Source organism: Solanum verrucosum, unplaced genomic scaffold, assembly GCF_900185275.1.
Source record: "Solanum verrucosum unplaced genomic scaffold, falcon-dt-bn FXZP01000281.1, whole genome shotgun sequence".
In the NCBI taxonomy this organism is placed as follows: domain Eukaryota; kingdom Viridiplantae; phylum Streptophyta; class Magnoliopsida; order Solanales; family Solanaceae; genus Solanum; species Solanum verrucosum.
In genome coordinates this window covers 908,797-921,242 of record NW_026020554.1, presented here as the reverse complement: position 1 = coordinate 921,242, position 12,446 = coordinate 908,797, and the positions used below count along the sequence as shown (strand labels likewise).

General features: G+C 32.7%; 1 protein-coding gene and 2 pseudogenes across 1 annotated transcript in view; all 3 read left to right on the top strand.

Moving 5' to 3' along the window:
• The first annotated feature begins 5,625 nt into the window (after window positions 1–5,625).
• On the top strand, window positions 5,626–6,150 carry LOC125810126 (allene oxide synthase 3-like; annotated as a pseudogene).
• A 483-nt stretch (window positions 6,151–6,633) lies between these two features.
• Window positions 6,634–7,224, top strand: LOC125810186 (uncharacterized; annotated as a pseudogene).
• A 1,980-nt stretch (window positions 7,225–9,204) lies between these two features.
• Window positions 9,205–12,446, top strand: part of LOC125810182 (protein FRIGIDA-ESSENTIAL 1-like) — a 12,241-nt gene continuing 8,999 nt past the window's right edge. Inside the window, exon 1 of the mRNA XM_049489711.1 lies at window positions 9,205–9,589. The gene's annotated coding sequence lies outside the window, so the exon portion shown is untranslated. The remainder of the gene's footprint in view (window positions 9,590–12,446) is intronic.

Genomic DNA, 12,446 nt, shown 5'->3' with positions numbered 1-12,446 from the left:
TCTGTATATGTTCAACTAAATATAAACGCTTTTCGTTGAACAAATTGAAGTTAGTACATGTACTTGAATTACCTTGTACGTACGATCGACAAATGTCAAATGTAATTAAGATAATGAATGATATATGGTCCTGTCAGGATTGTGTCCACAAATAAAGAATTCTTTCTTGTCCACTGAGAAAAATGTGACAACCACAAATTTTGTAAACAACCAAACACTTCTTAATTTGCTTTAAGATTGAACTCATTGATAGGCTTTTAAATTTGACACCAAATTTTAATTGGCCGTTTTAAGTGAACTTTGTTTATTATTTTTCAATTCTTGCATGTGCAAAGGATTCAAATACATAAAAAAGAAATATGATAATTATTTTGTGGGGTTAAAATTTAAACTTTTAGAAAATCATGTGGGTTGAAATTTACTTATTTATCGTTGACATCATTAAATCTATTTCACCATAGAAAAAGTTTAAGTTTGAAAAATGGTAGCTAGAAAATGGAGAAGCAGAAGATTTTTTTTTTTTAAAAAAATAGTGGCATAAGGCTCTCACACGCAGCTAGTGTGTATCACACTCACTATGTCATGTCAATAAAAAGTGTCAAAATGATATATCAGGAGTGTACATAAGGTGTCTAAAATGAACAAAGTTCGGTTAAGGTGTCTAAGTGAAACTTGATGCCAACTTTAAGGGGTCACCGACGGATTCAACCTTATTTTAACGTAACAATCAATGTGTATATAACCGACAAGGGTTGTGGTAGAGTGATAAGTAATTCCCAATCGTCTTTATTAGGGAGTGTTTTACTTCTAATATATAACTTTTGGCACAAATTAAAATTTAATCGGATTTTAATATAAAATATCAGACATCAGATAGAAAAAAAAACATCAATGTGTTTATATACATACTAGCTAGGAGTCAATTTGTTATTTGTGAGTTAGTGGAGTAGCTAAACAAACGCGTAAATTTGTTTCAGACTATGATTTTTATGGTTAGAAATATAGTCAAACTATAGTATATATGTGTAGTGTATGTCACTTTCAATGATATTTAATGGTTGCTTCTCCATTATACATAGGCAGGATGATGTGCCTTGCTCATGTGGTTGTTGACAATGGGGTAATATATAAATGTGTTATTTAATTTATGTATTTCAATTTTGGATATATGTGTACAAATAGGAAACTAAAGAAAGTAGGAAACTATATAATGTCGGAGTAATAAGTGTTGTTTAAGAGTAACAAAAAGTGTTTTTCATAAACTAAATTTTTTTTCGAGATGTGTATATATATCAAGTTTTTGAGAGAAATAAATATTTTTTTTAGAGTAACCTAAGCTAAAAAATCTGTAAATACACAAAGAAGTACTTTTTTAAAGTCGATCATATACTAATTATTGTTTAACAATAATTTTTAAATGGATTAATCAAATAATAGAATTTGTTTAGTAAATTTTTATTTTTTTTAAAAAAAGTTAATTTTAGAAATTTTGCCGGTTAGAAATTCATTTTCATACTTTCACATGTGCAATTAGTTTTTGACTTGGAATTTTACATCCACTTAACTACATATTTTAAAAAGGATATATAAATATAACTACTTTTTGTATATTGAAATATGACATATTTAATTGAAAATAGACAGTTTAAAAGTTGTTAAATATTAATGTTCCCACAAGATTCGGTCGGCTGATATTATTGCACTAAAAGAAAGTTAATGGAATGAGCTAAATGCAGAGTGATAAGTATTTTTTTATTTTTAATTAAAAGAATTGATTACGAATTTAGCTCGGATATGAATAATTTTTGTTATATATAGAACAATTTACTTTCCAATATGTGACTTCTTGCCATGAATGCAATTTTTATTGAGAAGGAAATTCGTAGTTGCTATTCTTTAGGTGCACACAAGATAAACTTCAACCTTATGTAATAGTTCGTAAATCACATAAAAAGAAGTAAATTACATTAGGCAAACTGCGTGCGACTAGCTTGACTCAAAAAGGTCAACGATGCTTTGAATAGCAATCTTTCGAACCTCATTCAATAGACTTGTTGGGAAAGCTTAATAGAGTGACCAAACTAAGACCTTAGACGAAGAGAGTGTCCAACCAATCACGACAAGCAGCCCTGCACTAAGTAAGTCGTAGTTCCAACTTTTTTTCTCCTTCGATAGAGTTGGATAACCCCTTGATAACGTAAGGTAAGAAATTTCAAACTTGAGACCTTTAATATGAAATTCCAAATCAAACCATTTGAGTCATTCCAAAATTTTAACGTAAATACAAATTTAATCAAAATATCTTTCTTATAATACTTCAAATTAAATATAGTAATATCCTCCTTAAGAATGACAAATGATTCAGAGTATATATCTTATTTTTTTTCCATTCATTCAGAGCATATATCCAATGTTTGTTGATTCAAGTATGAAACCTGGACCAATCAAACAATAAAATTTATTAGCATTTAGTATTTATATTATCTTAAATTAGTTTATAATAATTATATTATAAGTAAGGTGAAAATATACATTATTATTTCAAACTAATTATATTGTCGCCAATATAGAGTAACAACACAAGTTTAACATAACCACATGGTAATTAAATGGTGAAAAAATTAATAATTAAGGAAAATTTGTGAATATTTACTTTTTACTTGTCATGTTTGACAAATCAAGGAAGGATAAAGTTTTTCTTTCTATTATTTCCTCAATTTATTAACATTAAGTTAATGTTTTTGAAAAATATAGTGAGTAAATATATTTAAGACTCTATCCATTAATAGAGGTAAAATAAGCATGTTAAGTCAAAATCTGATAAGTAAAAAGGGACGGAGAAATTATATTATCTTGACTGTTTGTATTATCTCTTGGCATTAATGTATTTTTCCTATTAGAAATTTTAATTATTGATGTGAGAGTGGCTAGAAAAAGGCTCCACTAAATAATTGCTTGATTGGGATAGCATTGCATAATTGACTTTAATTAGCAAATACTTTTTTAAGTCAGCTTAGCTTTATCATTTTCCTTTTCATGTAAGTTGCTCAATATTAAATGTTAGTATAGTCTCTTTACAATAAATGTCTTAGTGTATGGATTAATTAGTTTAGTTATATCTTTTTGGACCACTAAAAGGAAAAATGATTCAGCACATTTACCTAATGTTTAATTTATGTTTTTATTTCTCATTCGATATTTGATAGTTTGTCATTTAACATGCTTTATTTTTATCTCCATCCTTGTAGCCAGACAGTCCACACCATCACACTTATCTCTCGTAGTATTTGTAAAATTAATTCCTTTTACTTAGGTATCAAACATAGAAAAATAAATTTATTTTCAAGAAAATATTTTTCTCCGTATATTCGAACATATCCTAATGGTGTGGTTGGTATATAGGAGAATATTTTCTTATTTTTATATGTTTAGTTGAATTTTTTTCGAAAAACACCTTCTCTAGAAAAATAAATTCCTTAGAGATGTCTTTATCGTTGAAAACAAAATAAGGCTAATCCATCAGTGGCTCCTTAAAATTGACACCAAATTTCACTTAGACACCTTAACTAAGTTTTGTTCATTTTAGACACTTTATGTAGGTTCCGTTGTGTCATTTGGACATTTTTTTAACAATCACCCAAAAATATAAAGTGTGTGTTAAACACTCGCCGATGACGTGTCAAAATAACAAATTAAACAAAGACACATGTCATATATATAAAAAATAATTCTAAACTAATGACTTTTAAGTAAAAAGAAAAATAACCACTGATTTGATGACATGTGGCATTTCAAACTCAAATAATAAATATTTTTTAAAAAGAAATTCATCACTTCTAATTTTCATCAAGAAACTCACCCTTGTCTTTTTCACCCAACCAACCCAGGCGTCTTCTCCACTCCACCCATCCCAACCTCAACCGCTCCTCCCACCCCACTAGATCGTCCATCCTCTTTACCCTCACCCACCCCAACCTCAACCCTTTTTTCACTCTATCGTCATTTCAAGAAACATTTTAAAAAGAATGTAATAACATTGAAAAAATTAATTTATAAAAGCATAATTTTTTTCTCTTCTTTACTTCTAAAAAGAATCAGTTATAACTAACAATGGAAGAATTGTTTTTGTTTTTACATTTCTCGTATGTGCAGAGGATTCAAACATGTGAACAAGAAATAGAGTAATTATTTCGTGGCACTGAAATTTAATTGTTGGATCTAAAGAAAAAGAATGAGAAGAAGATGATGGTTGTGGGATTTTCAGATCTGTAAAATAAAAAATTGCTTTGATTTTAATAAGATTAATGGCGATAATATAGCGGCGGTAGGTTGATGGTGTGTGGTGGTCTGGTGGATGAGATAATCACAAAGAAAGAGGGAAGAAGATGAACAGTGTTTTAAAAATAATTTTTTGGTAAAAAAAAAACCTTTCAGCGCTGACTTTGAGTGTATTACACTCACAATGCCATGTCAGCGAAAAGTGTCAAAATGACACAACGAGATCCAACATAAGGGGTTTAAAATGAACATAGCCTAGTTGAGGTGTCTAAGTGAAACTTCGTGCCAACTTTAGGGGACACCAATGGGTTAGGCCAACAAAATATATATGCCCCATATAGACGTGTCACTCATGTGGTGCTTTTATATATAAATTATTAATTATATATAGTATATACTATGAGAATATATGTTCATCAAACTAACAATTTTTAGCTTTCTTTCGGATTTGACTCGAATTGTTCGATAGATTTTCAAGCACTATGCATCCGTGTTTTAATTTAAGGTATGTTTTTATTTTTTTAAGTGGAGTTCTATTTTGATGCATATTGAAGAATTTTTTTTACCTATGTTAATTAACTGTGATTGTTTTTAGAAATCACCTCTCCAATAAAAAAATAAAAAATAAAGAACCCTTGGATGACCCACAAATGAGTATGAAGTATTAACTTGTGAAACTCAGTACCATGAATTAGAGAAGTGGCTAAAGATCAATAGTAACATAAAGGTTATCGATGGAATTTTATTTTTTTTGTTATCAAAAAAATCCTTCCTACTTCATAAACTCTTCTTTTAGACGAATTGCAAGGTGTGAAACGACTTCATACTAAACAATACAAATTTTATCTTTTATAACAAAAGTGAATGTCACTGATAAATAAGTACGTAATTCATGTGGTCCCAAGCAAACGCGTATACTTGTTTCATACTTTGATATTCTGGATGTATTAATTATTGTTGTAATTATGTTCATAAATCAAGTCAAGATGTAGTGCCATTTTTATTGACTTTTGCTTGCTTCCCCATTTTTTGTTTAAATTTTGAGACAATTAATAGACACCCATGAAAAAAGCATTTAAGTTGCTTTAGAAAATATTCCAATTAATTGTTGAACATATTGACCAACATGTGAAAGACTTGAAGACTATGTGTTAGACGTCATATACGCATCTTGTTTAATTTTATAATTTATTTGCTACTTGTAATGATGAGTATAGGTATTAGTTAGAGTAAAAAAAGACAGATATTTTAGATGAAATAGAGAAATTTGGAGTAAAAAAAAAAAGATGAAGCTTATCATAACTTTGTTTTCCTTGTCAGATTCAATTGTTCTATTCATTTTTGATCATGTGGATCGGAACATCAGGACCAAGTTTACATACTAGACTTGTCAAAGAAATCAGGACCGCAGTTAAATTAAGAAACATGAGGGGTAACTATTTCAGCTCTCGAAAAATTGCCTCTTGTTAAGTCTGTGGTGTGTATGAGACCTTAAGAATGGACCCTCCAGTCCCATTCCAAACTGTTCAAGGCTAGGAAAAATATAATTGTTTCTAATCACGAAGCATCGTTCTTGATCAAGAAAGATGAAGTGATTTTTGTATATCAAACATTGGACTCCAATGTTTTCAAGAACGCAGAGGAGTTTAATCCAGATAAGTTTATGGTGTATGAGTACTGGTCAAATGGTAAGAAGACTAATAATTCAACTGTGAACGATAAACAATGTCCTAATAAAAAATTGATAGTGTTATTGGGAAGGCTATTGGTGGTGAAGTTTTTTCTGCATTACAATACTTTTGAATTGAATTTGGAAAACTCTTGCTTGGCTCAAAGGTGACTTTTAAGGCGTTAACCAAAGCAACATCATGAAGTGAAATGAATATAAGGGATTGAGTATGTATAATTTGTAATAAGGAAGAACTATCTCATAAAATTATTATAACAATCTAGCTATATAGGGGTAGTTCAAAATCCAAGTTTTCATTAAAAAGTGTAATTTTCTTAATTTTAAATTTATATTTTAATCAACGCGATGCGTGGACATTGTTAAAGCAATTAATTATGATAAAATATTATCTTATAATACAGTAAAATCTCTATAAATTAATATAGGTGGGACCATGAAATTTTATTATTTTATAGAGATATTATTTAATCGATAAATTAATATTTATTAATTTAAAGAATGGTTTGAGATTTAATGAAGGTTAATTTTGAATATATCAAAATCATTGTAACTTACTAATTTATGTATCATATTTATTGATTTCACATTAAAAAAAAATTATACATAAAGTACAATGAATACATCAAAATCATTGTATCTTAATAATTTCAACCTTGTGGATAATAAGAGCTTTCAAGATGTATTATTGAACAAATTTTTATCATAGGATATTAGAAGACTATGAAGTGGGACAAACTGATCCAGCAAAGATTAATGTTTTGGATGCTATCAATTTCACAATCCCTATTTGGACAATAAATGTTCAGCAAGAGACAATAGCAAATTGTTTTTGAAACTGTAAAATTCGTTCGGGGATGCAATCTCAGAGAGTTTGAATGAACCTACTTGTGAAAACGTCATTCATGACTTTGAGGTCATTGATTAATGATCTCGGTTACCACAATAAAATGGATGTCAATAACTTGTTGGATAATCCAGGTGAACGTGATACATGTTCAGAGGTCCAAAGCTTAGAAGAAATTGTGGATACCATCGGAAAAGGCAAGGTTGATGATGAAGTTGAAAATGATACTATACCTTTGGAACCAGTTACGCGTAAGGAAACACTTATCGCATCTAGAACTCTTCACAATTTTATGGTGCAGTTCGAAAAGACAACACCGGAGCTCTTGGATGCAATAAGAAAAGTTAGAGATGAGCTTCAACTAGATTTAAATTATAAGAAAAAACATAACACAATAAAATCATATTTCACTAAATTGTCTTAGATATATTTGTACTTTTAAAGAATTATTAATTTATGATATTAATGGGACCATATATTTATATAATGGTCTTTTGGAAATATATTATCTTATTATCTTATTGAAATTGATGATTTTTTTCATTGGCCCAAGTCGGGACAGAAGGAAAATATTTTTTTATAGAGATTATTGTAGACATTGAAATTTTTGAGTTTCATCGAGTCTACACTTCGACAAACCTTGAAGTAGGGGCATTTGTAGACATTGGAATTTAGCGGACTCTACTAGACGTGTTCAGTTCGAATTGGGACTGTAGAAGATGTGTTCAGTTTCAATTAGAATTCTTGGAGGCTACTCAACCCTAAACCCTAGTTTATGCCTATATAAAAGGTACTAAATTCCCGTAAAAGGCATCTCATAATATCTCATAAACTCTTGGGTATTTTTAAAGATCAAGATCTCGAATATTCCACAAAAGTCATGGAATATTCATATAGAGGTCAACTCTAAATCCCCTAGTTCGAGAAATACGCCACTAACGGCCCTCGACTCATGGATAAATCTTAGGAGAGTAGAATCAAGGGAGGAACAAAATTGTATCCGCAATCTTGATAAATAAAACTATGTTTCTTCATATTTTATTTGTGATTGCAATTTATTTCTATCACTTTAAATTTGTTGCAAATAATTATTAATTTATCGAGTATTAATTTATAGAGGTTTTACTGTATATGTGTTTGACCCTATTGAATGATTATTGTTAGTACATTAAAAAATGATAGATTGCGCTAACTAGCTAGTCTGTAATTTGTAATCTGTAATTTGTAACTTGATTGACTTCTCTACCATAGTGAATGGTGTTAAGTGTTAACCTTGGATTGGTACAATATACAAGATCTAATAGTATATTGAATAATTAAACTTTACATGAAATAATACGTAAATTTCATGTTAATTAACTAATTATTGCATTAAAATACTGAGCAACCAAACGACCCCTTAATATTTTCAATGTTCATACAAAATTCCAAATAAAAATATGTCTGATGAAATCCCTATTTCTTCCCATTAGAATAAACAGTTTATGATTAGGGCCGCCGTCATCCGCCACCAACTCCGCCCCGTCGCTACCAGATTCAACGGCCCTCCGACACCAATACCATCATGGTTACGGCGGCTGATTCACTAACCAATAACTCAGTCCCGATACACAAATTCTCAGTTAACGAGGACGAACAGTACGAAAAAGTTGAGGTTGAAGAAGAAAATAGCGAAGGATCAGCTCCACTCGATGATGGAAATCATAAAAAAGGTTCGTTTCTTTCGAGATAAATTTATGTTGTTACTCATTATTGTTGCTACATCTTTTGCGTATTCACTATCTTGCTATGAGTATTGGACTATTGTCTACATTTTCATTGTTTCGCTGCATTCGTCAAATATGTCAGTGTGTTAATACTTAATAGTGTACAATTTAATGATAAAAACTGTTGATTCCGATTTAGTAGTTAGACCCCTGTTGCTTTTGGATAATTGTAGGAGTATTAATTAATCCCTGCTTTTTATGAAGCCTGGTTAATGGTATGGATTATGCAATGTTATGGGACAATTAGTACATTCAGTACCTATTGTAATCATGTTTTTGTTTCTGATTAATAGAAGGACAGCTTCCTTTTTGTTGAATGGAATCAATGGAATTTGTTGGTGACTGGACATGATCTTTCCTAGCTACCAGTGAAGGGGAGAGGAGAACATTAACGTAACCATCAAACTATAGAACCTCACCTAAAAAAAAGGCCCTCGGAAGAGCCTGAAGTAGAGAAACCTACAAATAAAACCTATTACTCTTTTTATGATTGAGATGGAATGCTTGCTGCCTGTGAAATGGGATGATTGGGAAGATGGGACCCGAACTCGAAACGAGTGAAAGTTGTAGCATGTCGCAGGATGATTGTTCTTGCAAACTGCATGTGTAGGTGTTGGTGTCCTGCTTTTGCATCTGTTGTGTATGCATATTGCATCCTTGCGGAGTAACCACTCAAAAACAGAAAAAAATGAGTGAATCCCCACCTATTTGGGTTTGACTTCCATGCTCAAGTTGGTAATGTCCTAAAAAAGATATGACAAAGCAATGGAAGAATAATGAAACATAAGAAACTTATATAAATGGAGCTAAGAAGCTTAAAAATAACATGCTTGTAGTGAGTGAACTTGTGTGAGTTACTCTTGCTGATTACTTTCTTTATGTATGTGTCTATTTATCAGAGTAGGTTTTCTTGTCAACGTATTCACTGTTCACCTTGCTATATAAGACTTTGTATACCCTAGAAATGGACGTGGCATAAGTGCAAGCAGCGTCATTTTCTCGATCAAGAAGGTATTGAACTTCTCGACTCACCTCGATCAATTCCTTCTTTGCCTCATCTTTCTTCTCTTATGAATTTTCTTTTGAAATCAATTTTTTCAATATTCAATATTTATATTGATAATTGTGATTTGTTACTTCTTGACGGTCCATCATGAATGTAGAGTGGTTGTTACCATCCACAGAATATTCTTGGTGGTCAAATACTCACATCTTCACTTTCTGAGGTTGATTACTATATGATCTGTTATGACTTTGGAGATGGTGGTTGTGCTAGTTGAAACTGGTGAGCATCAATGGACTTTAGAGCACTAGTGTGCAGTACTGCATGCGGCCATGCTTCACTTGTTTGGATCAGTGATGTCAAAGTGAAGCATAAACAAATTGAAGTGTCTGTAGGGCTTTAAGGAAGAAGAATAGTTAAAGCGCGAACTCTTGTGATGAATAAAAAAGTCAACATGTAATTTAGTGAAAAATAAATACCATTACAAATAAAAAATGTGGATCGTAGCTCATGTGAATGATGCCACTACTATTAGATATATGATGTCAATTGGGATTTGAGATGGAGAGTGAGGAGAAGAAGATGGGTCTGTAGCTCTCTTGGTTGTATACGTAGACCATTTTGAAAGAAAGAAGATTTTAAAAAGGTAGAGTATATTTCCTACAGATGAATGATTGTTTTAAAGTTTCTAGAGAACATCATCTACACCATAATGTCATAGTTAAGTGAAACGACTCCAAAAATGCCCGAAAATGTGCTTCGGAAACACCTATAATTGTAATTTTCATATACCTCAAAATCTGTGCATGATTTCGGAAATTCGACTTCATATTCTTATTCATGGGGTCAAATTGAGTGGGAAATGGGTCTAACCCGAATTTTAGGGCAACCGTATCAAAATTCGAAAATCGCAAAAAATGCGATATGGAGGGTCAACTTTAAAGGGACATATCTCTTAGCACACAAGGAACTGGAAGGGCCACAACCTATTAAATTAAAGATCTTTGAGTTAGCTTTCCAACGCACTTGGTTTCACCTCATTCCGAGTTAGGATGAGGGAGTTATGACCATTTTCGTGAAACCTGTCTGTGCAGATTTGCAATTTCCAGTGAGCTATTATTTTTTTTTTGAGGCTAAGTGTTGGGGACGTTTTTTATAAAAAGGGAATATGTCTCATACTTAGTCATTTTTAACTTCAAAAACACTCTCTAAGCCCTCTCCAAAAATTCCACCAAGATCCTCAACCAAATTCAAAGATCTCAAGCTCTAATTTCGGATTCAAGACTCAATCTCAAGCTTCAATTCTCCATTCCAATCTTCATCAAGGATTCTCCAAAGTTGAGGTATGTGGGTTTGATTGTGGAAATCTTCCTTTCCACAAGTCCAACCATTTATCCTCTATTACTACTTCAAGTTTATGGATCCTTATGGTTATTTATGAACTCTTGAAGTATGGAATTACTACTACACACCCTATTATGGTCTATTTTGCATATTATCATGAAATGGAATTATTATGTGATGCTTATGGTTTTCATGCTTCCACGATCAAATTATGAAGGTTGATATATATATATATATATATGTATGTTGTTGGTGGGCTGATTTATATGGATTTTGAAATTGGTTGGACTTAGTACTCTTGAAATACATGATTTTATTTACATGAACAGTAGCCCACCATGTGTTTGATAAAATGTCCATTTATAGAATTCTTAGGAAATGGAAGGTCCAATATACGTCCTATGAGTCGGATGGTTGTATAATTACTGAAATGATGATGAAATGGACACATGTATATGATTTTCTCTATATAAGTGTTGTGAGTCGACCAAGCCTAGCTCGGGGGGTTGTAGGCCCGGGTAACCGTATCGAGGGGTTGGTCCCTTGGTTGCCTAGTACGGGGGGTAGTAGGCCCGTATAACCATATCAAGGGGTTTGTACCTTGGTCCCTAGCTCGGGGGGTGGTAGGCCCAGGTAACCACATTGAGGGGTTTGTACTTTTTTCGCCTCTCCAAGGGGGTGGTAGGCGTTGAAAATACTATATTGATGGTCACTCGCCACACATGTACTACGCCCCACTAAATATGATTTTTATGTAAGCATCATTATACATATCATCTCATTAATATGCTATCTATCGGATATGATTATGCATTTTGCCTATGATGTCCATCTATTGTTGCATTGCATTGCATCCCATATACTTAGTACATTCAAACGTACTAATGCATACTCTATGCCTACATGATGTCACTATGTAGGGACCGGAGCACCGCTTGACCAACCAAGGTACCAACCCCTCGATACGGTTATACGGGCCTACTACCCCCCGTACTAGGCAACCAAGGTACCAACCCCTCGATACGGTTATACGGGCCTACTACCCCCGTACTAGGCAACCATATATGCACCAATAGGAGTAGACACCTTATATGACTCACGCAACAAGTCGGGCTCATCATGAAACTTTTTGGCAACAAAGGGGGTGACAAAAGAAAGAGAGGCACCCGGATCAATTAATGCATATACATCAAAGTCAAAAAATTTCAACATACCGGTAACGACGTCGGGGACTTCATCGACCCCTTGCCTCCCATGCAAAGCATAAAATCGATTGTGCCTTGGGGCACCATCTTGTCGGCCCCCTCTCCCCAAAGGAACCGCATTGGGACCTTGTGGACGGACCTCCTTACCCTTGTTGCGATTCCGAGGACAATCCATTGCCTTGTGCCCCATTTCCCCACAACTGTAGCAAGCACCGGTATTTCTCAAGCACGGGCCATCATGGCCCTTACCACACTTCGGACATACATCAATAGGATCCATACCACCAACACCTTGGGCCCTTGGAACGTCATTGGC